The 25,702-nt window shown below is 44.2% G+C and overlaps 1 protein-coding gene and 1 pseudogene across 6 annotated transcripts in view; one reads left to right on the top strand and one right to left on the bottom strand.

Moving 5' to 3' along the window:
* Positions 1-25,702, bottom strand: part of NHSL2 (NHS like 2) — a 254,608-nt gene that overhangs the window by 118,036 nt on the left and 110,870 nt on the right. The window lies entirely within an intron of this gene.
* On the top strand, positions 22,637-24,154 carry LOC144307816 (26S proteasome regulatory subunit 10B-like; annotated as a pseudogene).

Raw genomic sequence — 25,702 nt, forward strand, 5'->3', positions numbered from 1 at the left:
ATGAGTTTTTGGCATCTCAAAAAATGGGAAAACATGGCAACCTGGGTCAGTAATTCTAGATGAGAATGAACAGAACAGCTGAGAAGCAGCTGTCCCCTTAGACGGGGTGCAAATTGCCCCATTTCCCACAGTCCACACATCTCCTTATAATGTTTCAGGCATGCAGGACCACTTACCATGCTTGAACTTGTCTCTGTACATGACCTGCTTCTCTCACTTATATTAACTTCCTGAGCCCTCTCAGCATTTTCGGTTGAAATCCCTGATCTACATATCCAGCTATTTAACTATTTCCAAAACACATCTCCATGTTTGCCTTTGTTCTAACCTCTATGCCATGCCACCCACAGCCTACCTAGAAATGGGTACCCATCCTTTAAGATCCAAATGAAGCTTCATCTCCCCAGTAAAGACTCATACAAGCAGAGTTGGGGATTTCCTCCTCTAGATTCTTGTTGCATCCAGTCCAATGCTCCATCATTATTATGTATCTATTGGTTTATAATGATCTGTTCCTGCTGCTGAACCGTGTGTTCTTCAAGAGCGGGGAGTGGGTCCTCCTTATCCTTGAATCACCAGCACCTCGTACAGATTTGGCACAGAGCAAACACTCAAATGCTTGTTAAATAAATGATAACTGGTTAAAGAGATAAAAAGGGAATTATAAAGTGTTCACTCAGTACAGATAATGACTATCCCTTGATGGGATCAGAGACAAGTTGGGTGGCACCAGAGTAGTTCCCTGAAGCAATAGCTATGTGCAGTCAATCTCATTTGGCACCAAGAGCTTGGTGCAGAGCCTGGCACACTCCGGGAGCTCATGGACAAAAAGACTGGAGTCCATCTGACCAAGGAGCATGACACTTGAACTTTATTTGGGGTTGGAGTGCTTCAGGGGCCACCCCACATCACTCTGGTCTAGAATACTGCCTCCAGCACATCTTAGGTCTGGGACCTTCAGCAAGTGACTTAACCTCCCTGCGGTTCAACACCTAAACCAGGAAAAACCATGGGAATGATACTACTTCATTACATAATAGGTATGAGAAGGTAAACAAGGTACCAGGTGACATGCTGCAGCCGGTTAATATGTGTTTTTTTGGGCCCTGTGTCAGTCTGGGTTAGTAAAAGAGTATGTGGTTGTGTGAGCATGAGTGGGTATGTTCAATGAAATGTGGAACTACATACGTATGATCTGTGTTCCTATCCAGTTCTGATTCCTTGGGATACCTTCTCAAGGGAAGATTAAGGTACATACCCTAAAAGGAAGAAGCCTGTTCTAGAATGCTCAACAAAACCTACAAAGAGAGCTTAGCGTACTTCTTCCAGGAGAGCCCTGCCCTGCCCCAACCCCCATCCCATGGTGGCCGCACACGCCATAGGTATGAACGCTGTACTCTCTTATCCCATTTTGGGTTGTCGTTTCTTCATCTATGTAATGGAAATGGTAACCACTGCTTAGAAGGCTGGGTGGGTAACCTAAAAGCACTTCACCTGGTGTTAGTGTATGGAGCAGAAGCTCAATAAACACTAGGGTTCTTTCCCTCCGCTGGGGCCATAGGACTGTAGGCTAACAAGTGAAGAATGGCAGAGGAAGGGACACTGACTGTGTGTTGTACACTGAAGGGGATGGGCATGAAAGTGATGGGGAAACGATGAGAGGAAGGCCATAGGATTGTAAATGAGTGGAGAAGATGCGTGTGTATTTCTAAAATGTGGTGGTGGGGTGAGGGGTGGTAGGTTCTCATGGAGTCCTGAATACCCACAACCACTTCACACAGCACCCAGCTGACCTGGTGCAACCAGTTCCCACCTAACCAAAGAGGGCCAGACTGTGGTTAACCAAGCTTTCTGAGATTTCCCACAGACACCACAATAGGATTATTGATTGTAAGTGTATCTGCCACTGACCTGGACTTAACTTGAAGTTGTAGCCTTTTTTGAATGTTTCAAAAGATGTTTCATAGGAACACTGTTTATAAACAGTGAAAAATGACAAGAAATCCAAATATCTAAAAACTGGAGAATGGATGCATAAATTGAGGTGCAGCCATTGTGTGGAACAGTATACAGCAATAAAATTAACAAATTATAACTCCTTTATCTGCATGGATTAACCTCAAGAGCACAATGTTAGAAAAAGCAAGTTACAGAAGAATATGCATGCACAGTATGATGCCAATTACATAAAGTTTAAAAACATGCAAGATAATATATGTAGTTTATGGGTGAATACATATGTGGCAAAAGTATAAATGCACACATGGGAATTAGAAACAGAGATACTGGCTTCTAGGCTAGGATGGGGTGGAGCTCACAGCTGGCTTCTAATAAGCTGTTCCTTAGCCAAAATCTGAAGCAAATGTGGCAAAATGTTAAGATTTGACATTTATCCCCCTACTTTTCTCTATGTTTGAAAGACTTTACAATTTTGAAAATTCAGGGCAACAAAGGGTCTCAGGCTGCCCCTGCCTCATCCTTTTGTACACACTCCTTTGTTGAGGGCCTGCTGCAACAGACATGAGACTGGGGGGGGGGGTCTCTATCACAGGTCTCTCACAGACCATAAATCATTTAAAGCTTTGTATGACCCTGGCACTTAAGGCTCAGACTGGTGAAGTGACTTATCTAAAGGCAAGAAGTGTGATTAGATCCCAGGTTCCCAGGCCCCACTCTCATACCCTGCATCTGAAAATATGAGTCCTATGCTGCTTGAGGTTCTCTCTCTCCATCTCCCTCTTCCCCTCCCCATGCTCATACTCATTCACACTCAATCTCTCTCAAATAAATAAAATCTTTAAAAAAATAAGAGAATCTTAAACCTTAAAAAAATAAAGTGGCAAACTTAAGCCCTAATAGATCAATAATTACATTAAATGTAAACGGTCTATATATCCAAACTGAAAGAGTTTAGCAGAATGCACTAAAAAACACAACCTGATTATATGTTGTCCACAAGAAACTCACTTCAAATGTAACAATATAAAGGCTTAAATAAATCCACCAGGAAGATAGCAATCCTAAATGTGGATATAACAAATAATAGAGCTGCAAAATACAAGGAGCAAAAGCTAACAGAGCTAAGAGTAGATATAGGTGAATCTACAGTTATAGCTGGGGACTTAAACATTACACTTGCAATAACTGATAGACCTACTAGACAGAAAATCAGAAGAATGCAACAACATAATCAACCCATAGGATCTGACATTCTTAGAACACTCTATCCAATAAGAATAGAGTACACATTTTTCTCAAGCATTTATGGAACATTCATTAAGGTAAACCATATCCTTGACTATAAACAAACCTCAATACATGAAAAATATTTGAAATCATGTTGTATTTTCTGACTATAATGGAATCGAACTAAAAATCAATTTAAAAGAGACAACAGGGACATCTCCAAGCACATGGAAATGAAACAACACAGTTCTAAACAATCATGGGTCAAAGAGGAAGTCTCAAAGAAAAATTTAAAATACATTGAACTGAGTAAAAATTAAAATACAGCACATCTAAACTTCTGGGATCTGAAACAGTACTTAGAAAATTTATGGCACTAAATGCTTACATCAGAAAAGTGGAAAGGCCTTAGATCCATAATTTGGAGGTTCCTTCCCCCAAGAAAATAGAAGAGAAAAACAGACCCAAAGCAAGAAGATTAAGGGAAAAATAAAGATAAGAGCAGAAATCAATGAAATTGAAAATGAAAAAGTGACTGAGCAAAATCAATGAAACAAACCTGGCTCTCAAAAAGAAAATCAACAAAACTGATAAACCTCTAGCAAGATTAACAAAAGTAAAAAGAGAGAAGAGACAAATCATCAATATAATGAATAAAACAGGGATATCACTACAGATCCTAAGACCATTAAACAGAGAATAAGCAAATATTATTAACTACTTTACACTCTTAAATTCAACAACTTAGGGGATCCCTGGGTGGCTCAGCAGTTTAGTGCCTGCCTTTGGCCCAGGGCGCGATCCTGGAGTCCTGGGATCGAGTCCCACATCAGGCTCCCGGCATGGAGCCTGCTTCTCCCTCCTCCTGTGTCTTTGGCTCTCTCTCTCTCTCTCTCTCTCTCTCTCTCTCTCTCTCATAAATAAATAAATAAATAAATAAATAAATAAATAAATAAATAAATCTTTAAAAAAATTCAACAACTTAGAAGAAATGGACCAATATCTCAGAACCACAAACTACCAAAGCTCAATCAAGAAATGGATCACCTGAATAGTCCTAGGATTTAAAAAATTGAATTCAAAATTTGAAAAGCTACTGGAAAAGAAATCTCCAAGCCAAGGTGGTTTCACTGAGAATTCTACCAAACACTTAAAGAAAAATTAACACCAATTTTACACAGCTTTTCACAGAAGACAGAAAAGGAGAGAACACTCCCCCAACTCATTTCTGAAGTCAGTATACAGATCAATGGCTCAAAATAGAGAACCCATTAATAGACCCACAAATTACACCCAATTGATCTTGACAAAGGTGCAAAAATAATTCAATAAAGGGAGGTAGCCCTTTCAACAAAGGGTACTGAAGGGATTGACACCCACAGGCAAAAAAACAAAACAAAACAAAACAAGCAAAAAACAAACAATAAAGGCTAAACCTCACACCTCACAAAGAATAAATTAACTAAAAGTGGGTTAGAGAAAATCTAAGGTGAGACAAAGGGTTCTTGGATTTGCTGCTGGAAGGACAAGCCACAAAATGAAAAATTGGTAAACTCAACCTCATCAAAGTTAAAATGTTTTGCTTTGCAAAATCCCATGAAAATAAAAGCTGCAGAGTGTTGGAAAGTATTTGTAAACCACATAATCAACAAAGGACTAGTATCTAGAATACATAAAGCACTTTCAAAACTCAACAGCAGAAAAATGAACAATCCAATTAAAAAAACAAAGGCCATGAACAGACATTTCACTGAGGAGGATATACAGATGGCAAATAAGCACACGAAAAGATGGTCAACATCGGTAGTCATTAGGGAAATGTAAGTTAAGACCACAGTGCAGTATCACCACACCTATCAGAATGGCTAAACTTAAAAAAAAGAAAAGAAAAGAAAAAAAAAAAAAAAACCCATAGTGACCACACCAAATGCTTGTAAGGATGCTGCGAAACTGGATCACTCATGCATTGCTGGTGGGAATGTGAAATGGTACAGCCATTCTGGTAAATAGTCTGACAATTTCTTTAAAAATTAAGCATGTGATTACCATGCAACTTGGCAATTGCACTTGAGCATTTATTCCAGACAAATGAAAATTTATGTTCACAGACAAACCTATTACATAGATGTTCATAGAAGCTTTACTCATAACAGCACCAAACTGGAAACAACCCAGATGTCCTCCAACAGGTGAATGGTCAAACAAGCATGGAATACTACTCAGCAAAGAGAAGGAGTAAACTGATAGAACAACTTGCAAGGATCTCAAGAAAATTATGCTTGATGAGAAAAGCTAATATTGAGAGGTTACATAAGATATGAATTCCTCCATATAACATTGTTGAAATAATAAAACTATACTATACTCTTGGAGAATAGACTCTTTTTTTTTTTTTTTTTTTTTTTTTGAGAATAGACTCTTGATTGCTGGGGTGAAATGCAGGTAGTGGGTGTGAATACCAAGTGGTAGCACCAGGGAGATTTCAGTGGTGAGCAAACAGTTCTGCATCTCGATTGTGGGGATGGTTATACAAATCTACACATGTGATAAAATTGCATACATACAATACATACACTCACTCGTATACCGAATGCACTGTGAAATCTGAATCAGCTCTGTGGATTGTACCAATATCAATTTCAGGTTTTGATACTCTTCTATAATTATGTAAGATGTCAACGTTGGGGAACACTGGGTGAAGGGTCACAGACCCCCTGTATATTTTTTTGGAACTTCCTGTGAATCTGTAATTATTTCAAAATAAAGAGTTTTTTTTGTTTTTTTGTTTTTAGTAGGTTGGTTTATGTATTTGATGTATTTATTTCCTAAAATGTCCGAGCTGGGCTTTTTCAGGAGAGGCTGTAAGCCACTATATGGGAACAGGGAAGGGAGGAAAACCAGCGTTTGCTGAGAACTTGCTCTGGGCCAGACAGGTCATGTACATGATTGTATTTACTTTCAAGACAACCCTGACAAGGTTGGCATTTTATTTTCATTTCATGATGAAGACAATGAGACTTGGATTCAGGGCTTGCCCAAGTTAGTAGCTAATAATTCCTGATTGAAGCTGATAATTAGAAAGTGCTTATGTGTGTGCTAAGTGCCATGCATGGATTATCTCATTTAATCCTCAAAATAACAATGTAAGGCAGGTACTGGTATTACCCCCATTGTACAGGTGAGGGTTCTGAGGCTCAGAGAGGTAAAGTGACCTTCCCTAGATCACACAGCACTGAAGATGTGGAATGAGGATCCAAGACAGATGTGTAGGAGTCTGAACGCTCTTCGCCTCAACCCCAAAACACTTCTGAAAGTAAAGTGGGGTAACAAATGCATTTCAAATACTGGAATTAAAATCACAAACTTAGTAACAAAAAGGAAATGCATTTCAGGTTTTTAGGCAGAAATGATCCCTCTTTGGTGCTCTCAAAAAAGCCCTATATAGTCTCCTTCACCAGCATTTAGAGCCCCTTTTGCATATATATTGCCATAGGTCTGCCTCTCCCTCCAAGCGTTAAGTTATGTAAACTCCTAGAGAGATAGAACTGTGGTTTACACGTGTTTGTGACCCTAGAGCTTGCCATGATGTAGGGACACAATGATGTCTGGTGCAGGAACAAATAATAGTGAAAGGGAATAGAAGGGAAGGGAGAAGAAATGTGTGGGAAATATCAGAAAGGGAGACAGAACGTAAAGACTCCTAACTCTGGGAAACGAACTAGGGGTGGTGGAAGGGGAGGAGGGTGGGGGGTGGGAGTGAATGGGTGACGGGCACTGGGGGTTATTCTGTATGTTGGTAAATTGAACACCAATAAAAAATAAAAAAGAAAAAAAAAAGTAAGTAAAGATCAGGGGCACCTGGTTGGCTCAGTGGTTGACCATCTGCCTTTGGCTCAGGTTGTGATCCTGGAGTCCTGGGATTGAGCCTCCCACGGGGAGCCTGCTTCTCCCTCTGCCTATGTCTCTACCTCTCTCTGTGTCTCTCATGAATGAATAAATAAAATCTAAAAAAAGAAAAGAAAGTAAAGATCACGTTCAATCCTGTGAACAATTCTTTCCTCACTAAGGGGGCTGGACCTGGGAATATTTGAGAGTGCATCCCTTATCAGCACTCCATTGGCCTGGGCTGTGTAGATTGGTGGACTTGGCTGTCTTTGATACTCCATCACAACCACCAGTTTGTCCTACCTCAGCAGAGCCAATTGTTCTATTTTCAGAATTTTTGCAAGCCAGTTGTTAAACTGTTTGTAGCTTGAAATCAGCCATGGTAAGAATATTTATGCCACAAAAATTGGCAAATGCTACATAGCAGAGCACCCACATTACACACATCAGAACTGGTTGTTAAACATTTATCGGCACACCACTGATCACAAACATTTGGTTGCAGCACTTTGGGACATGTAAAGAAGCCCCGAGAGGAAGGGGCAAAAGTGAGCCTTCTGCGGTGCCTCAAATGTTCTATATGTTGATCCGGGGTGGTGGTTACACACAGTCGTGTGCATATGAAGAAATTTACCAAGCTGTACATTTATAACTAGTGTGCTTTATGCAATTTATGGCATGTATGTTTTCCTCAATAAAAATGAACTCCCGGACTATGCAAAGAGCTGTAAATTGATCCTGGATGCCCCCTGTGGAGACCCCACTTATCAAGATGCAGGATGAGCCCCCAGCCATATTGATCTGTGTCACAGATGACGCAGCTCTGTTCAGTGCATTATCTACTACGCAGGAGGGGGCAAAGGGGGTCCAAACAGCAGCTGGCATCAGGAATCCGAATCCCTCTGCATCTTTTCTTTGTTACTGCTGCTGTCATCTCTCACCTATGTTATTCCTGGCTCTGTGGCTAGAGACGGTGCTGTTTGCTAACGGGCAGCATGACTCACTACTCGGCAGATCATTTTTCTAATTAAGTGGAGAGATGGATGGATATTTTCCCATACTTGGGCAGAAGCCTCATTCACTTGGATCTTTTTACTGGATTCACTCAACTTTACATTTCAGGGGAGATTTTCTCCACTTTAAAAGAATATAGTACAAAAAACCTGCCCCCTTCAGATGATCAGACTTTTAGAGAAAATGGAGAGGAAGCTAAGCACTTCTCAAAAATGCACCCTAAGCACTTCTCAAAAACACACCCTCACTGGGGAGAGGAAACCACCTTTCCCAAGTTTCTTCCATGAAGTTGCCCTAGATGGGAAGGCCCAGCTCCCTCTTTTATCTCTAGAATGCTGGCTGGCATTTAACCTTTCTGATGCAATCCCTGTGCTTTCCCTGCCCCCTTTCCTCTCAGCAAACCTGAGGAACAACTTGCTAGGGGCAGTTGCTTTACTCTGGGAAGGGATGATGGGAGCTTGCAGACAGAGCCTGTGAACCGGGAAGTGGGCACCACTCAGGACAGGGAGAGGGTCTACATGCAGGAATAGGAGGTCTGGCTCTGTGCCAGCCCTTCATGGGGAGGCAGGAGCAGCCGGGATGGGATTTGAAGGGTGAACAAGGACAAGTTTGCCCAGTGTCAACATCAGAGTCTTGAGAAAGCACAGTCTGTTCCCCATCTCCCTTCCAGGCTCAGAAATAATCCCTCAGATAAGCCTAGCTCAAGCCCCAAATTCCCAGAGTGCAGTGTAGACAGATATGCTGTGAGGCTTTGTTTTTAAGTAGGGTGGTGGTAGCTCCTGGCAGTCCCATTCAGCAGCCCCTTTCAACTAGAGTCATGAAGGTCACGCATCCACTCAATCCCCTCCCATTTTTGCCCAGGCAGGGTGAGCAGGCCCTGGCATTGATCTCACTGCATCTTCACTGTATTCACTGGCCCTTATGCAACCTGCCACTTATGAGTCCAGGCCTGAAGCACAAGCCTACTAGGATAGGGTTATACTTCCCACTTGGCTTCTGCCAGGCTTTTTTCCATAGGGTCTACTTCCTATCACACACACACACACACACACACGCACACAGACACACACACAGACAGACACACACACACACATGAGTCTATGTCATGCCTAAGCCTTCTACACCCAAAGGACCACCCAAGAACCAGTATTCCCAACCTTGCCCCTTCCTTAACAGCCTAGGTGGCTGAGATCCCAGCATGCCTGCTGCTCAAGTTATGACAACTCACTGAAGTCACAAAGAACAGTCCTAGGATGCTCTTGGCAAATACAACCAATGGTTGGCCCACGTTTGGTGCTAAAGGCCCCACCAGAGCTCCCCTCTACTCCTAATGTCCCAAAATAGGCCTGGCCTGCCCCTTCTGCCTGGGAGAGGTTGGGCTAATAACCTTCTGCATCTCTGTTGGTTCCTGACCTTCAAAGTCCTTACCAGTGGTTGAAGTCATGTTTGGGGCTCAGGCCCAAGTCTCTTTCAGGAGGGACTGTTGTCAGGTGAGACATACCCACTATACTGCCAACAATGTCAGCACTTATCATGCCCTCATCAGGTCACCTGAGTGTACTAGAAGCTAGTGCCTCTTCCCCTCTCAAATTGGCTGGGATGTGGGCAAGGGAAGGGAGGAACAGAGACCTGGAAAAGGAGGTCAGGTGGGAGGATCAGCTGCCATGTTGGGTTGCTGGTTTCCCCACATAAGCACTGGGTGCCAATAGGCATTTAACAGATGCATGTTGAATACATATATAAATAAATTCATGGATGAATCCTCAAATATACAGGGAAAACATTCTGGAGTTCACAGACATCTCTATCACCCACCCAGTCTGCCTTCTCTACCTCTTTGTGTTTTCCTTCTTTCAGCTAAATATCATTCAGTCCTTTTCTCTGAAGTGTAAACTGAGTCTTTAAAAATTAAGAACCTTGCTTGTAGGCAGCCCAGAAAGTTGAAAACAACCCCAAGAAGACCTTGCAAGGCTCCTGACACTCTGCAAATACAGCTCAAACAGACTGAACCCCACTGAACATGACTGAGAGGTTATGTGCTACCAGAGGGTCCTGGACAGACAGACATCTGGGGCTGGACATCGTCCCGTCTGCCTTCCTCATGGGGTTCCTAGCACCCCTCTGGCTCCCAATCCTCCAGCAGCAAGCCCAACACTATTACAGTCCTAAACTCCCATCCATCAGGGGTCCAGTAGGCAACTCACAAATGTGGTGGGGGGCCAGGCTGCATGGACCAAGTCTCTCTTGGAGCCTACAGACAGACACCTGAACACAGAGCCCCTAGTGGAGTCACTGAGAGGAACATGGCCAAAGCCCATCCACCTTCTCCCTGCCTCAGTTACCAAGGTGCTTGGACATCCTGCGTGTCCCCCTCCCATTTCCCACCAGGCCTGTATTGGACCCCCAGACCTCACTGACAGGGCAAAGGTTAAAATGTCCCGACCACGTACCTAGTCATTCCAGCCACTTTCCCAGCAGTCCTCCAGATCGCTTGCTTGGGAGCTGGAGGAGGGGACAAGGTGAACGGACAAGGCTGGTAGGGAAAGCTCTGGGCTCCGTAACCTCCTGGCCAACTTAAGAGTTTCCACACTAAGGCCGGAGGAGGGACGAGCAAAGGAGAGAAAGGAAAGGAGGCAGGACCAAAGCTAACCCCTTTTTTTTTCTTCCTAAACTCAATCCAGATTCGCTTTCTGAGGGCTGCTTGAAACTGATCCCCACAGCTCTGACTTGTCCTTTCTTAAAGACATAGTCTCCACTTTGGGGTGGTGGTGGTGGGGAGGCAGAGAGAAGAATCTCACCTGGCCAAAATATGTCCCAGAACAAAAGATGGGGAGGGGGAAGGCAAGACGATTGTGAAGCCTCAAATGTCCCACTCCTCCACTCTTGATTCAGACTCAGAGCTGGAGGTTTAGTTGAGATTCTCTCAGAGCACCCCACTCAAGACCTCTGCTGGGTGACTCAAAAGACCCTGGTAGGGACATAGGGCCATGGTGGGAAGTGGGGCAGTTTCCCAGGAATGGCAGGTTAGGGGTCAAGGCTGAAGTCTGCAGGTGAGTGTGGGAAAAGGTGCACAGGACTCGAGTCCTGCCTCTACCACTACTCCCTATGTAACTGAGAGCAAGTGGCTTGCCTCCTCTTTGCCCGTTTCCTTTCTCAACATGTGAAAACATAATAATCACAGCCCTGCTGAGCTCCAGGCTTCCTGCAGTCTTCTGTTACAGCAGAAGGCCCCCTTGGGGACCTGGAATCTGACCCTCCTCACTGTCTCCCCGCTACCTACGGCTCCACGCATGCTGTTCTGCTCTGGCTGCCAGATATTTACATAGATTGGAGTTGGGACTTTCTGCTGGGTTGAGTGGGGGTGGAATCTGTGCGTGAGTTTGTGAGTGGGTGGATGGGGAGCTGCTGTGTGTGTATATATGTCAGGGGAGGAGGAGGAACAGTCTGTCTCCCATGCTCCTTGCAAGGTGTTAACAACCCGTCATGATCTACTGTTCAAGGGCACAGAAAGAGGCTGTGCCCACATCCTCCTCTTCCCTTCACCCCCGTATTTCCCATTTTCCTCTGTGGGAAAACCACCTAGGCCCTCAGCCTGGCAGGGCTTGGAGCCAGGGTCTGGCCCTGGTGGCTCCGCTTTAGCTCTGTCTTAACTGCAGACTCCTACCTCTCTTCCTCCCTAAAGCCACCCATTTCCTCTCCACACCTGAGCTCCTGTTCCTTTTCATCCTGTGTGCAGAGCAGGGCATGGACTCCAAGTCTCTCCTTCCTTCCTCACTGTCCCCAAATAGCAGCACACAGCCTCATTTCCTTTTGAGGGCATGGTTCTGAGCTGTCTCCACATTAGAATCTCCTGAAAGCTTTGGAAAAAAATGCTGCTAGTCGAGCCTCAGCCCTGGAGTCAGATCCTGTTAGTCTGGGGGTGGGGGTGGGGACTGGGCACTGCCATCATGAGAACTCTGTGGGTGATTTTAATGTGCAGCCAGAGGGGCAAGCCCCAGATATGAGGGCTTCTACTGCTTATCACACCTGGGGAATCCTAGCAAGGGCGGCCAGGTAACAGATACGGGGAAGGTCAAAGGGCTGGCATCTCCTGAAGTGTTCTTCCAGAAGCCTTGGGTTCCCCTCATGCACCCCTCTCAGGAGAAAATAATGGCAATGGTTCACAGAGTGTCAGACACAGTAGGGCTTCTTCTGGCTTACCTCACTGCACCCTTCGGACCCTTCTCATCTTAGCAGGTACCATTATCATTCTCATTTTACAGTTGGGGAAACGGAAGCATCAAGAGTTGAGCAATTGGTTCATGAATGTACAAGGGGCAGAGCTAGGATTTGAACCTGGGCAGGTAGCTGTCAGCCATTATTTCCCATCTTCCCCAGGCTGCCAATCATCAAGCCTGGTACTACTCTCAGATGTTTCTCCCTCTCCCCGGAAGTGCTCTCAATCCATACCCAAGGTCGGGAGATGCTCTGGGGCTGAAAAAGTGGTGTCTGCTAGTGTGCATTCAGGTGTCCTTTGTCTTGGAGTGAGGGGTGGGGGTCATCTGTATTTGAGGGAACTGTAGTTGAGGGCTGGCACTCATCTTTCAGGGAAAATAGAGCTGCGGGGGTTAATGGACTCTAGTCAGACATACCTGGATGCATGTCCCAGCTGGGCCACTTACTTGATGGTGCCCGTAGAGACAAGGCTCCCTCCTTTCTAGCCCTGGTCTCTTCATTTGTCAAGTGGAATAATTACGCCTCACTCTCAGAGTCATGAGGCTGTGGTACCAGCATATAGGTGGAATGCCTGGCATTAAGCGGCACTCTGTGCGCCCGCTTCCCAAGTATTTAGCCCACCATCTATCAGAAAAGCCTTCTAGGGCAGGCCGTGGCCCCCATTGGCAGCCTAGTGCTGCCGATGGACCCTTTCAAAAAAAAATGCTTTTAAATGCATCTAATACATTGTGAAGGATGACAAAAGAAACTGATTACTGGATCCTGAACCACAATTTATAATCTAGGCATATGTGCTTCTTGATTAACACATTCAATATAACAAGATCTAGCAGTGGGTCTAATGACTACCTTCGTTTTGAGGTAGTGATGAGCATTAACAATTTTCTGAGATCCCTCCAACAAGTGGAAGATGATATGAAGAGCCGTGATTCTACTAGTGGCAGTCACAGATGCTGTTAATGGCACTGGGGTTTATTGCTCTGGAGACAGGGATGTCTGCTCCTCTACTCTTTAGCTGTGTGATAGGCCAACCTACTTAGTCTCTCTGTGCCTGTCTTCTTCTATGTGAAACGAGGGTGGCTCTGAGCATGAGTTAATAAAGTATCCCTCAAGTGCTTAGATCTTCACCTAGGACAATAGCAGATGCTCTGTCAGTGGTAGCACTTATTGTTTTCTACAAGTGGGCTTCCACAGATTAGGGTGCAGATCCTACCCCCAGGGCAAAGCCCTACTACCAGAGAAGTCCCCCTACAATGCAAAAATGACTCCAACCAACACCTCGCATGATACCATGCCACTTGTATTCTTTGGAGACCTGGGGTCTTTAAATGTTTCCTTTAAGACACGTACCAAGGCCAGCTCTTCTGAGGCCTTTTCAGAGACTGCCTGCCCTTGGGCTTCACCTCAGGAGAGTCCCCCAAGGCCTTTCCCTGTAGAGGAGATTTCACTCACTGACCCCCCTCCCCCAGCTGCCCAAGGCGCCTGCCATAGTCACTGGCTCTGCCACAACCCTGGGCTCCCCACCTAAGAGTCTGGAGTGTGCCTACAAACTTGTAACAAGCTAAAGAGTGACTTGGGAAATGTGCGGCCTCTTTAAGTTTTTTTTTTTAAAGATTTTATTTATTTATTTATGAGATACACAAAGAGAGGCAGAGACATGGGGAGAGGGAGAAGCAGGCTCCCTGCAGGAAACCCAATACGGTACTCAATCCCAGGACCCTGGGATCACAACCTGAGCCGAAGGCAGATGTTCAACCACTGAGCCACCCAGGCACCCCTGTGCAGTCTCTCTAACATATTGCAGTTATCATGGGTCAGGAACGGGGTGGGGGAGGATCAAAGCTATTCTTGCCCCATGCAGATGTGGCACCCAAGTCAGGCCCTCTCTCCTTCCATTCTCCACCCCCCACCCCCGATTTTAGTCTGCTCTGCTGCCTGGGCTTTCCTGATCCACTCTTCTGTTCCTGTTGCATGCCAGGAATGTCAACAGCCCAGAGGAAGCTCACTGTTCAAGACTCCAAGCTCCTTGAACACCACCCTGCTCCACATCCTGCCAAATCAGAGAGGAAGAAAATGAGGCTGCCATAGGTGAACGCAGCTGTCCAAGGTCTGAGAGCCCGCAAGAGGGAGGGCTGGCACTGAGACCCAGGTCAAGGGGTCACAGAATCTGAGTTCTAGAAAGACGTTTAGTGCCATTCCCATTACATCACCTGCCTTTCAGAATTCCTCCCCCCCCAAAATCCTATTTTTTTCAGGTAACAACTGGAAGTACTGTTTTTGCCAGAACCATAATTGCTACTTCCTCTTCTGTGTGCTCATTTTGAAAAGAGCAGACAATACTCCGTCTCCTTCTCCCATGTCTCCCTCAGGCTCCTAAAGGTAGTCCTTGAGCAGCTGTCAACCCAAAATTTTTCCTTATCTGTTCTAGGCATGGGCTGCCCCTGCCTGCTCACCACCACGTTCACAAATATTTCTACTGGCCTGGGCCCACAATCGGTTTGCCAATCTCATGTTATTAGACTTCCCTGTTGCCTGGAATCTGCTGGAACGTACTAGACTATGTCTGCCTCCACTTCTGCTGCCCTAACACCTGATATGGAACCTGGCACAGAGTGGACATTTGGTCCTTCAGAAACGAGTGAACAAATGCCAAGAAGATGCTGGGGCCACAAGGGATAAAGAGGAATAAGACACATTTCCCTGCCCTCCAGGTGCTTAGAACTTACTTATGAGGACAAGATATATAAAGTCAGAGAAATACGGGAAGGGGGAATGAGGCTGCCATGTTTGACTTTCCCTGCAGACCAAGCAGATGCCTGGGGCACTGTAAACTGGCTGGAATGCAAGAGCTTCTGGGTACAGGGGCACAGCAGGCCAGGTCATGGAGGCTGCAGCTCAGATGAAAGGGGGCATTAAGTGAAAGTATCAGGCTGTAAATAGGGCTGCAACAGTTGGGAAAACCAGATGTAGTTTCCAGGGACCTGAGACACCAAGGTGGCCAAAGCAGGTTCAGAGTGGATAAGGAAGATTCTAGAATTATTTCGCCAAGGCCTAGTGTGTAGCTGTAGAGTCTTATCAGTAATACTGGGGGGGGAGGGGGGAGGGATTAGAGGCAGGAAGGCAGGGGATACCAGAGAAGTGTCTGAATGAGAATAGAAGCAGTGATAAAGGAAAGGCAGAGCCAGGGTGAAAATGGCTAAGGAACCAATCTCATTTGGTGACCAAGAAGCTGATGATATTGACGCTGAAATGGGCAAGCGGCTGGAGGAGTGCAAGCGTAGCTTTAGGTCTTTTTACACCTTAACTTCATGGATTCACTCATCAAACATTTATGAAGCACCCATGATGCAGCCCTCAACTCTGTGTGTGTATAGGTACATGGGTCTACACATTTTAACCTTTAGAAAATCCTCGAGACCTCTCCAGTCCCTTCGCCTTCGGGGAGAACAAGGGAGGGCAAAAGAGGCTCCTAGATCTTTGCAACTCAGAGTGTGTTCTGTGAAGAAGCTGTATCTCTGTTACTCAGAAGCATGTTAGAAAATGAAGAATTTCAGACTCCATCCCAGACCTTCTGAAATAGAATTTGCACTTTGCTTCTTAAACGTTACCATACAAACCATCATCTAAAGATCTTGTCTACTTTGTTGGCCCATGGATCACGCAGTGAATAGCAAGGAACTAGGTCACAGAAAGGGGGGGGCCAGTGTGCTGGGGATGGAGCTCTTCATAGGAGGCCTAAGGGAAACTGAGCAAGCTAGGGTTATGGGTTTATTTGTGGAGGCCCCTTCAGGCAGGTAGGGAAGTAAGTTCCTAAGCAGCCTCTCCCCAGGCTTTCCAGAAAGCTGCTCAGTGCTGTCTCTGGTCTCGAATGAGGCCTGGTGGCTCCCACATAATCTAGCCCAAACCTAGAGGGGGAACCACATAGTGGTTCAGGTCCAGAGCCCTGCCTCCCAATGAAAAGTCCTCTGAGCAGTATGTTCTTTGAGGACTTAGCAACATGATGATCTACAGTTGGCTAAAGAATTAAAGTATTGGGGTCCTAGCCAACATCTCTTCCCATCAGAGACCCAACTAACGGAGGGTAAGAGAGGATGGTTCCCAGCTCATTCTTTGTTGGGAATATAAAACTCATAGGGCAACCATCTGTGACAGTGAGTTTTACAAGTTCACATGTATGCAGATTTCTTTTTAAGATTTATGTATTTATTTTTGAAAGAAAGAGAGAGAGACAAAGAGAGTATACAAGGTGGGGGGAGGAGCAGACTCCCCACAATGTGGAGCCCTAGGTGGGGCTCAATCTCAAAACCCACAAGATCATGACTTGAGCCCTAGTCAAGTGTCTGATGCCCAACCCTACTGAGCCACACAGGTGTCCCACGTATGTGGATTTTAATAAATCTTCAAGGAACTACATCAGGTAGTAAAAGTATGGGTGATTTTTATTTTCTTCCATGATACTTTTCCGTGTTGACCACAAGTTTAAAAATCTGTAACTAGTGGATCCCTGGGTGGCTCAGCGGTTTGGCGCCTGCCTTTGGCCCAGGGTGTGATTCTGGAGTCCCGGGATTGAGTCCCACCTCGGGCTCCCGGCATGGAGCCTGCTCCTCCCTCCTCCTGTGTCTCTGTCACTCTGTCTATCATGAGTAAATAAATAAATAAAAATTTATTTAAAAAAATCTGTAACTAACAAAGGCTTTATTTAAAAAAAACCCAATTAATACAAAGGAAAATCATGGCAATATACAAATTAGTGCTGACTTTTGTGGTGTAATTGATTGTATGGAATTTGAGAGAGATTTCCAAAGTGATAGAGTAGATGGGATGGAAAAGAGGTGCCTAAGATCCCCAAGCCTTTATTCTGAAGTTGGGCTAAGCCAAAGTCAAAACCTGGATCTCCTGGAATGCAAAGCTGCTCAGCACTGGTCAGGTCCTAACCTGGGTACATGTATTCATTTCTAGGATCAGAGATTCTTAGAACTAGAGGAATCTGAGCAACTACAGGGTCAACCTTGTTCTTTTTTTCTTACAGGATGGAATCAAGGTGCGAACAGGTGAGGACACTGAGGGCTCTGTACCTTGGCACAGGCTCTTCCCTCTGCCGGTATCACCCTCTCCTCTGGCCCTGTGTGCCCAGCTATTATCCACTCTTCCTCAAGATCTGGTTCAAACATCAGGTACTCTTGTGGGGTAGGTGCCTTCTGCACTCACAAAACACTGGATGCATTCCTCTATCGTTCACTTGACAATATATTTAGCGCCTACTGTGTGTGTCTGGCACTGTTACAGGCACCCGGGATACATCAGTGACAAGTCCCTGCCCTAATGTGCAGTGATTAAGCTACATCATTTATTCCTTCAGCAAATATTTATGGATCACCTATGTGTGGGGCCCTGTGTGAGGCATAGCTGCATTAAATTTGGGGTAACTATTCAATAGCTTTGGCCTCTTCCATCTCCCCTACCGCTAGTACCTTGTGAACACTGTGAATGTTGTCTGAATCAGTGAATAATGGCATGGCTGAGGTCACACAGCAACCCTGAGATGGGGCTGGCATGGAAACCCTGGTGCCCTCCCTGATGGCTAGAGCGCTTTCTCCTGCCCTTCATTACAGTTAGGCCAAATCCCTATCATCTCCCTCACCTCAGTTGGGAAAGGTCAGAGGGGAGAAGATGAAGGGCTGGGCTACTTAGCTTTGGAGACTCATCCTATCAAGGACCCTCTCTGGGGATGGTGGGGGGAGTCCCCTGCTTCCACAACTGCTCCAAAGCTTGAGGGAAGCCAGAAGAGGCACTCTCCAACAGGGCCCCTCGGCTCCATCGCTCTGCACAGGGACTGATAATTTTTAGGGATATTTCATTTCGGTGTCAAAAACCAAGCCGCCGCTGGGGCTGCAGAGAGACATTTCCCACCCAGCCCACCGCCTGAGCCCCCAGATTCTTTTCTCTGAGCCAGAAAGCAGCGCCCGACTGCGCGGCTGCACTGCAGCGCCCTCTCTCGGGCGCGGGGCTGCCTTAGCTGTTGGGTGCGGCGGGGGAAGAACGCGGGAGGGAGCGGGGCCGCTTCCAAGGAGCGTCTTGTTCCGGAGGTGCCGGGGGACCGTGAATCATCGCGCGGGCTTTGCCCGCGCTGGTCGCCCACGCAGCCCCGCCGCCCCGCCGCCTCTGCACGCACCCGGTGACGCACCAAGACGCCCGGAGACGCTCTGCGCACGAAAAGCAGCCCCCGGCAGTTCCCGATGGCAGCTGTGCGCCAGCACCTGCTCCGCCAGCCGGTGCCTAAACTCTGCTCCAACCCCCGCGTCCTGGAAGCTTCCGGCGCTGGAGGCCCCACTCGCCACCACTCTCCAGAAGTCTTTGTCACTAAACTCAGATAGGGGTCGTTTTCTCACGCGGCCTTAACAGAGGGGGAGAGTTAGAATGAGAGAAAGGTGAAGCGAGGGCCAGCGTTAAGAAGCCAAGAAGCAGAGGTGTGTGTGTTGGGGGGGGGGGGGGCAGTAGATTAACCGGTTATCTGACTCCAAATTTCATGGTGAGCTTTCCACAGCATCCAGCTGCAGCGTCTTCCTAGCACCTGCCCAGCACGCACAAACGCAGAAAGAGAAGGTTGGGCCACCTCAGAGGACTTTCAAAATCAAGCACTAGAAGAAACACCAACGATTTGGGAAATAAAAGAAAAGGTGTAAATGACATTTGAGAAGAAAGTCGGTGGGGGGGTTGCTGGGCTGGACTCTGTAAACATGTTTTATGGCAGAGCAGAGGACATGATCAGAGCTTTGAGTTAGGAGGGTGCACAAAGGGAAAAGAGATCCAAGAAATGGATCTGAGGTAGTCCAGTAGTATCACTTAGCAGGGTCTAGTCTGAGCCATGAAAATGGGGGGGGGGGAAGAAAGGGATTCAAGAGTGGGAAAAGACTTAGTATTGGTTGGATTTTAAAGGTGAGGTAAGTAAAATCCACATAGAACTTTGTACCTCTCAAGGTATTTACTGCAATTGATTTTGCCTTCTTTACTAGAATGATGGTTTGTCGGCCTTGTTAGGTGCTAAAATCCATACAGTAGTGCTGGTGGCTTAGGCCCCTCTCCTGCCTTGGAGACCATGACCCTGACTGTGTGTGGGGAGGAGAGTACATAGGTCCTGGGGCAGTGTCCACCCTGTCAGCCAGATGGAACATGGGTAGGGCAGAGCTCCCTGCCCAGACAGCATCTGTACATCCCCAAGAACCTCTAAACCAGCCCCTATATCCTCCTTGGGAAAAGTCTGGAGGGCTTCAATTAAACTCTAAGACTGCCTTATGCTGCTGAATATCCTTCTAGGTCTACAGTTTGCCAGGGCAACTGAGTAGGCAGCTCTACCCCAAGGCCAAGGATCAAGACTTTCCAACTGGCTGTGAGTGCCTGCTGCCAGCTAGTGACACTCAATAACATACCACTGGGCAGGCAGCATGGCTCCATTGTGGTAGAATGGGCCATTTTTGTTTGAGAGTAAATTTTCTAGGCATCAGCACCCCCACCGAGACAAAAATTCCACAGAACTGGGGAATGGAATGTCAGCAGTGGACCCAAAAGTAGTCAGGTCCACCTCCATACCCATACTGTAGTCTGTCCAGAACATCAGGCCCAACAGGCTCAGCTACTAACCCAGTTCATCTTCCCCTATATGCCCTATAGGGATGGACACGAATGTGAGCACGCTCCTAGGAATGGGTGTTCCTATAGTTCCTCAGAACTTGACCCCATAGACAGCAGCATGGAATAAGGGGCCACTCCTAATTCCTGGTACTCCCTCCTCCCACCATGTATACTTGCTGTCATCCTGGATTCTCCCAGATAGAAAATCACGACCCCACTGTCTCCTAATGCTACTGTGTGCTGCTTGTCTACCTCAACCACTCCTTACTCCCTTCCTTAAAGTTCAACGAAGTATGTTATCAAGCCAGAATTTAGTTTTTTTGTTGTTGTTTCTTTCTAATCAGGAAAAGGATTTGCCCCCACTTTGGGAATACCACTGAACAGCAGACCTAGTGCCCAGAGTCCATGTTTCTAATCAATATTTACTCTTGGAGTCTAAAGTACAGGCTTTTACAAATACACAGAAACAATGTTATATGTAAAGAATATGCACAAGAAAAGCTAAAACAATTTTTTTGGGGAAATGCAGTGAAGGAGAATTTATTATACAAAATATCAAATCTCTAATAATTAATAAGGTACAGTATTGGCTCAGAACTAAACAAATAAATGAGTGAAACAGAATAGAAAGCCCTCAAACCAACACATGTAAAGATATTAAATAAGTAATATTAGTGGCATTTATAAGCCAGAGCTGAACGGATGAGCTATTCAATACAAAGTATTGGAACAACTGGCTTTTCATTTGGAAAAAACTAGATCTCTAACCATATACTAAATACACCCGCACACATGCAATTTTGGATAGCTCAAACAACTAACTATAAAAAATAAAGCATATCTATAACTACAATAAAAAATATGTAGATGCATATATTTGTGACTTTGATGTAGAGAAATCCTTTTTAAACAACGCATACAACACAAAAGGCATAAAAGCATGATTGATACATCTGAATCTACATCAAAAAAATTTCCTAGACAAAAGACACCATCAATAAAGGTAAAAGACAAATGATAAACTGGGAGAAATATATTATTTGCAATATATGTATTAGGTCAAAAGTTAATATCTCTCTCTACGTATATATGTTAATATATATTTAAAATATCTATATCTATCTATTGATTCTGTAGATCCATAAAAAAGGCAAATCATCTTAAGGAAATATGGCAAGGTATTTGGTCAGTCAATTCAGAAGGAGAGGTACAAATTGCCAATGGACATTTGAAAAAATGTTTGACTTCTAGTACTCAAGGAAAAGCAAATGAAAACAAACATCAGATACCATCTTTCACCCATCAGGTTGGTAATTAAACATCTGATTATATCGAGTGTTGACATGGAGATGAACAAAACTGCTATTCTCATACTCTACTGGGCAGATTACAGAATTACTGGCAGAAATTTGGAAGCATTTATTAGTATGTAAAATGCATGTCCCCTATACCCAGCAACTCCATTTCTTAGCATCTATCCTAAGGAAACTCTTGCACATGTATACAAATGTTTATTGAATGGATGCTTATGGAAATAATTGGCCATCACAACTTAGAAACAAGCTAAGTTCATAAAATAGGTAAATAGTTAAATAAGCTGCTGAGAGTCATACTCTGCAAAGTTATGTGACATTTTAAAAGATTAAGTCTGGATTTCTCCTTCTGGGAAGACAGTAGATAAACATTTCCTTATTCCTCCCACTAAGTAAAACTACAAACTAAAAACTAAGTACAACCCAAAGCCCTCAACATTATAAATAAATCAACACAGAAGACTCTGGAAGGTGGAGGGAAGAAGGTACAACAGCAAGAGACCTCAGAACTCTAGGAATGACATGGTGGTATGTTCCCTGGATTTCTGTTTTGCTTTGTATATCTCAGAGTTGAAGCTCAAAAATCCTGCAATCTGGAGCCACCAATGGGTGGAGACAAAGCCAAAACCAAAACCAAATAGCCTGTGCCTCTAACCAAAGGACCAGAAAAGGAGGTAGACTAGCAAGGCAGAGAATTTAACTGCTTTACTTCAGGCAAGTATCCTAGGAAGAAAAAAATGTGGCCCCGTCTTCAACCCCATTTGTAGGGGAAAGGCTGAAAACAGGGACTTATACCCTTGCTAAGCTGTAGCTAGGCAACCCAAACCTCCCTATGGGGGTGGTGTCAGACAAGACTGAGTGGGGAGCTGGGATAGACCTCCCAGACAGAAAATCAGCAAGGATATAGAAGAACTCAGCAACACCTTCACCCAACAGGATCTAATGTGACATTTATAGAGCACTCCATCCAACAACAGAATAATACCCATTCCTTTCAAGTGCCCATGGAACACAGACTATGTTAGACCACATCCTGTGTTATAAAACAAACCTCGACAAATTAAGCAATGAAAATAAAACAGAATGTATTCTGTAACCATGATGGAATACAACTAGAAATTAATGACAGAGAGATTGCAGGAAAATGTCTAAACACTTGAAAACTAAACAGCACAGTTCCAAATAACTCACGGGTCAGAGATGAATTCTCAAGAGAAATTTTAAAAATATACTGACCTGAATGAAAATGAACATACATCACAGCAAAATGTGTGGAATGCAACTAAAGCAGTGTTCATTAAAGGGAAATCTATAGCACCAAATGCTTATACTAGAAAAGAGAAAAGTCTCAAATCAGTAATCTAATTTCCTACCTTAAGAACTAGGAACAAATGAGCGACAGCTTCTCATGATGGCAGACCCAAGAGATAAGGCGCTTCAGGACTACCTCAAGAAGCTGCTGGAGCAGAAGGAGATCGACGGCCATCTCAAGGAGTTAAGGGAACAATTAAAAGAACTTACTGGGATCCCTGGGTGGCGCAGCGGTTTGGCGCCTGCCTTTGGCCCAGGGCGCGATCCTGGAGACCCGGGATCGAATCCCACATCAGGCTCCCGGTGCATGGAGCTTGCTTCTCCCTCTGCCTGTGTCTCCGCCTCTCTCTCTCTCTCTCTCTCTCTCTGTGACTATCATAAATAAATAAAAATTAAAAAAAAAAAAAAAAAAAAAGAACTTACTAAGCAGTATGAAAAGTCTGAAAACGATCTGAAGGCCCTACAAAGTGTTGGGCAGATTGTGGTGAAGTACTTAAGCAACTAACTGCAGAAAAATTCATTGTTAAAGCTACAAATGGACCAAGATATGTTGTGGGTTGTCATCGACAGCTTGACAAAAGTAAGCTGAAGCCAGGAACAAGAATTGCTTTGGATATGACTACACTATCATGAGATATTTGCCAAGAGAAGTGGATCCATTGGTCTACAACATGTCTCATGAGGCCCCTGGGAATGTTTCTTATTCTGAAATTGGAGGATTATCAGAACAGATTCAGGAATTAAGAGAGGTGATAGAATTACCTCTTACAAACCCAGAATTATTCCAGCGTGTAGGAATAATACCTCCAAAAGGCTGCTTGTTATATGGGCCACCAGGCACAGGAAAAACACTCTTGGCTCGAGCTGTTGCTAGGCAGCTAAACTGCAATTTCTTAAAGGTTGTATCTAGTTCTATTGTAGACAAGTACATTGGTGAAAGTGTTTGATCAGAGAAATGTTTAATTATGCCAGGGATCACCAACCATGCATTATTTTTATGGATGAAATAGATGCTATTGGTGGTCGTTGGTTTTCTGAGGGTACTTCAGTTGATAGAGAGACTTAGAGAACTTTAATGGAGTTACTGAATCAAATGGATGGGTTTGATACTATACATAGAGTTAAAATGATCATGGCTACAAACAGACCAGATACACTGGATCCTGCTTTGCTTTGTCCAGGAAGATTAGATAGAAAAATACATATTGATCTACCAAATGAACAAGCAAGATTAGATATATTGAAAATCCATGCAGGTCCCATTGCAAAGCATGGTGAAATAGATTATGAAGCAATTGTGAAGCTTTCAGATGGCTTTAATGGAGCAGACCTGAGAAATATTTGTACTGAAGCAGGTATGTTTGCAATTCATGCTGATCATGATGTTGTAGTACAGGAAGACTTCATGAAAGCAGTCAGAAAAGTGGCTGATTCTAAGAAGCTAGAGTCTAAATTGGACTACCATCTAAATTGGACTACCAACCTGTGTAATTTACTGGGAGGTTTTTGATGGTTGCATGACAGATACTGGCTTAATGTAAAAATAAAGTTAAGGAAAATAATGTATGTATTGGCAATGATCTCATTAAAAACTTATGAATAAAAATAAGTATGGGGCAGCCCCGGTGGCTCAGCGGTTTAGCGCCGCCTTCAGCCCAGGGCCTGATCCTGGAGATCTGGGATGGAGTCCCACATCGGGCTCCTTGCGTGAAGCCTACTTCTCTCCCTGCCTGTATCTCTGCCTGCCTCTCTCTCTCTCTCTCTCACTCACTCATGAATAAATGAATAAATTCTTTAAAAAATAAGTATGAATAACAATGTAAAAATTAGTAATTCAGTAATTCTACTTTTAAGATTGATAAAGAAGAAATTTGTATGTTTGTTAAAGTTGCATTTATTGCAGCAAAAGTTATGAGTATGTTGAAGCTTTTTGTATTTGCTGTGTAAGCGTTTTGTAAAACATTGAAAGTAGTTGAAATAGTACAAGAGAGCATTTCTTATGACTTACTTTATATCATTTGTTTTCCTCATCCTAAAAAGTTGAATAAAATGTTTGATTCAGTTCTAAAAAAAAGACAAGAACTAGGAACAAAAGAGCCAAACAGAGCCAAAGCAAACAGAAGACAGGAAATTAAAATAAGAGGAGAAATCAATAAAATTGAAAACAGGAATAACAATTAGAGAAAATCAATGAAACAAAGAGCTGGGTCTTTGAAAAGATCAGTGAAATCTACAAACTCTGGTAACACAAAGAAAAAAGAGAGAAAACACAAGTTTCTAATATCAGGAACCAAATGAATATCACTGCAGAACCTTCAAAAATCAAAAGGATAGTAAGGAAATAGAATAACTCTATACATTCTGAGAATTTTGATGAAACCAACAAGTCCTTGAAAGACATGAACTCCCAACATTCACTCAATAGGAAATAGATGATTTTAATAACCCTATAACTATTAAGAAAATTGAATTCATAATTTTAAACCCCCCCAAAAGAATTTCCAGTTTCACTGGAGAATTCTACAACATGTTAATACCAATCGTAGGCAATCTCTTCCAGAGAATAGGAGAGGAGAAAAAGCTTCCCAACTTATTTTATGAAATTACTGTTATCTTTTTTTTTGGAGAGCGAGAGCGTGATGGGGGAGGAGAGAGGTGCAGAGGGAGAGGGATAGGGAGAGAGAATCTTAAGCAGGTTCATGCTCAGGATGGAGCCTGACGCAGGGATTGATCCCATGATCCTGAGATCATGACCTGTGCTGAAATCAAGAGTTGGACTCTTAACTGATTGAGCCACCCAGGCATCCCACCCCTGAAACTACTATTATCTTGATTCCAAAACCAGATGACAGTCACACACACAAAAAGAAAACTATAGAACAATATGCCTCATGAATAAAGAAGCAAAACTTCTCAACACGACAATAGCAAATAGAATTCAGTAATATGTAAGAAGTGGGGTCCATTCCAGGGATGCAAGATAGTTTCAATATCTCAAAATAAATCAATGTAATCCACCATATTAACAGACTAAAGAACAATTACATAATTATGTCAGTGCAGAAAAAAAGCACTGAACAAAATCCAGCACCCATTATGATTAAAAAAACAAAAGAGTCTTTCAGAAATGGGAAAAGACAGGAATATCC

The sequence above is a fragment of the Canis aureus genome, chromosome X (genome assembly GCF_053574225.1).
Source record: "Canis aureus isolate CA01 chromosome X, VMU_Caureus_v.1.0, whole genome shotgun sequence".
Classification (NCBI taxonomy): Eukaryota; Metazoa; Chordata; class Mammalia; order Carnivora; family Canidae; genus Canis; species Canis aureus.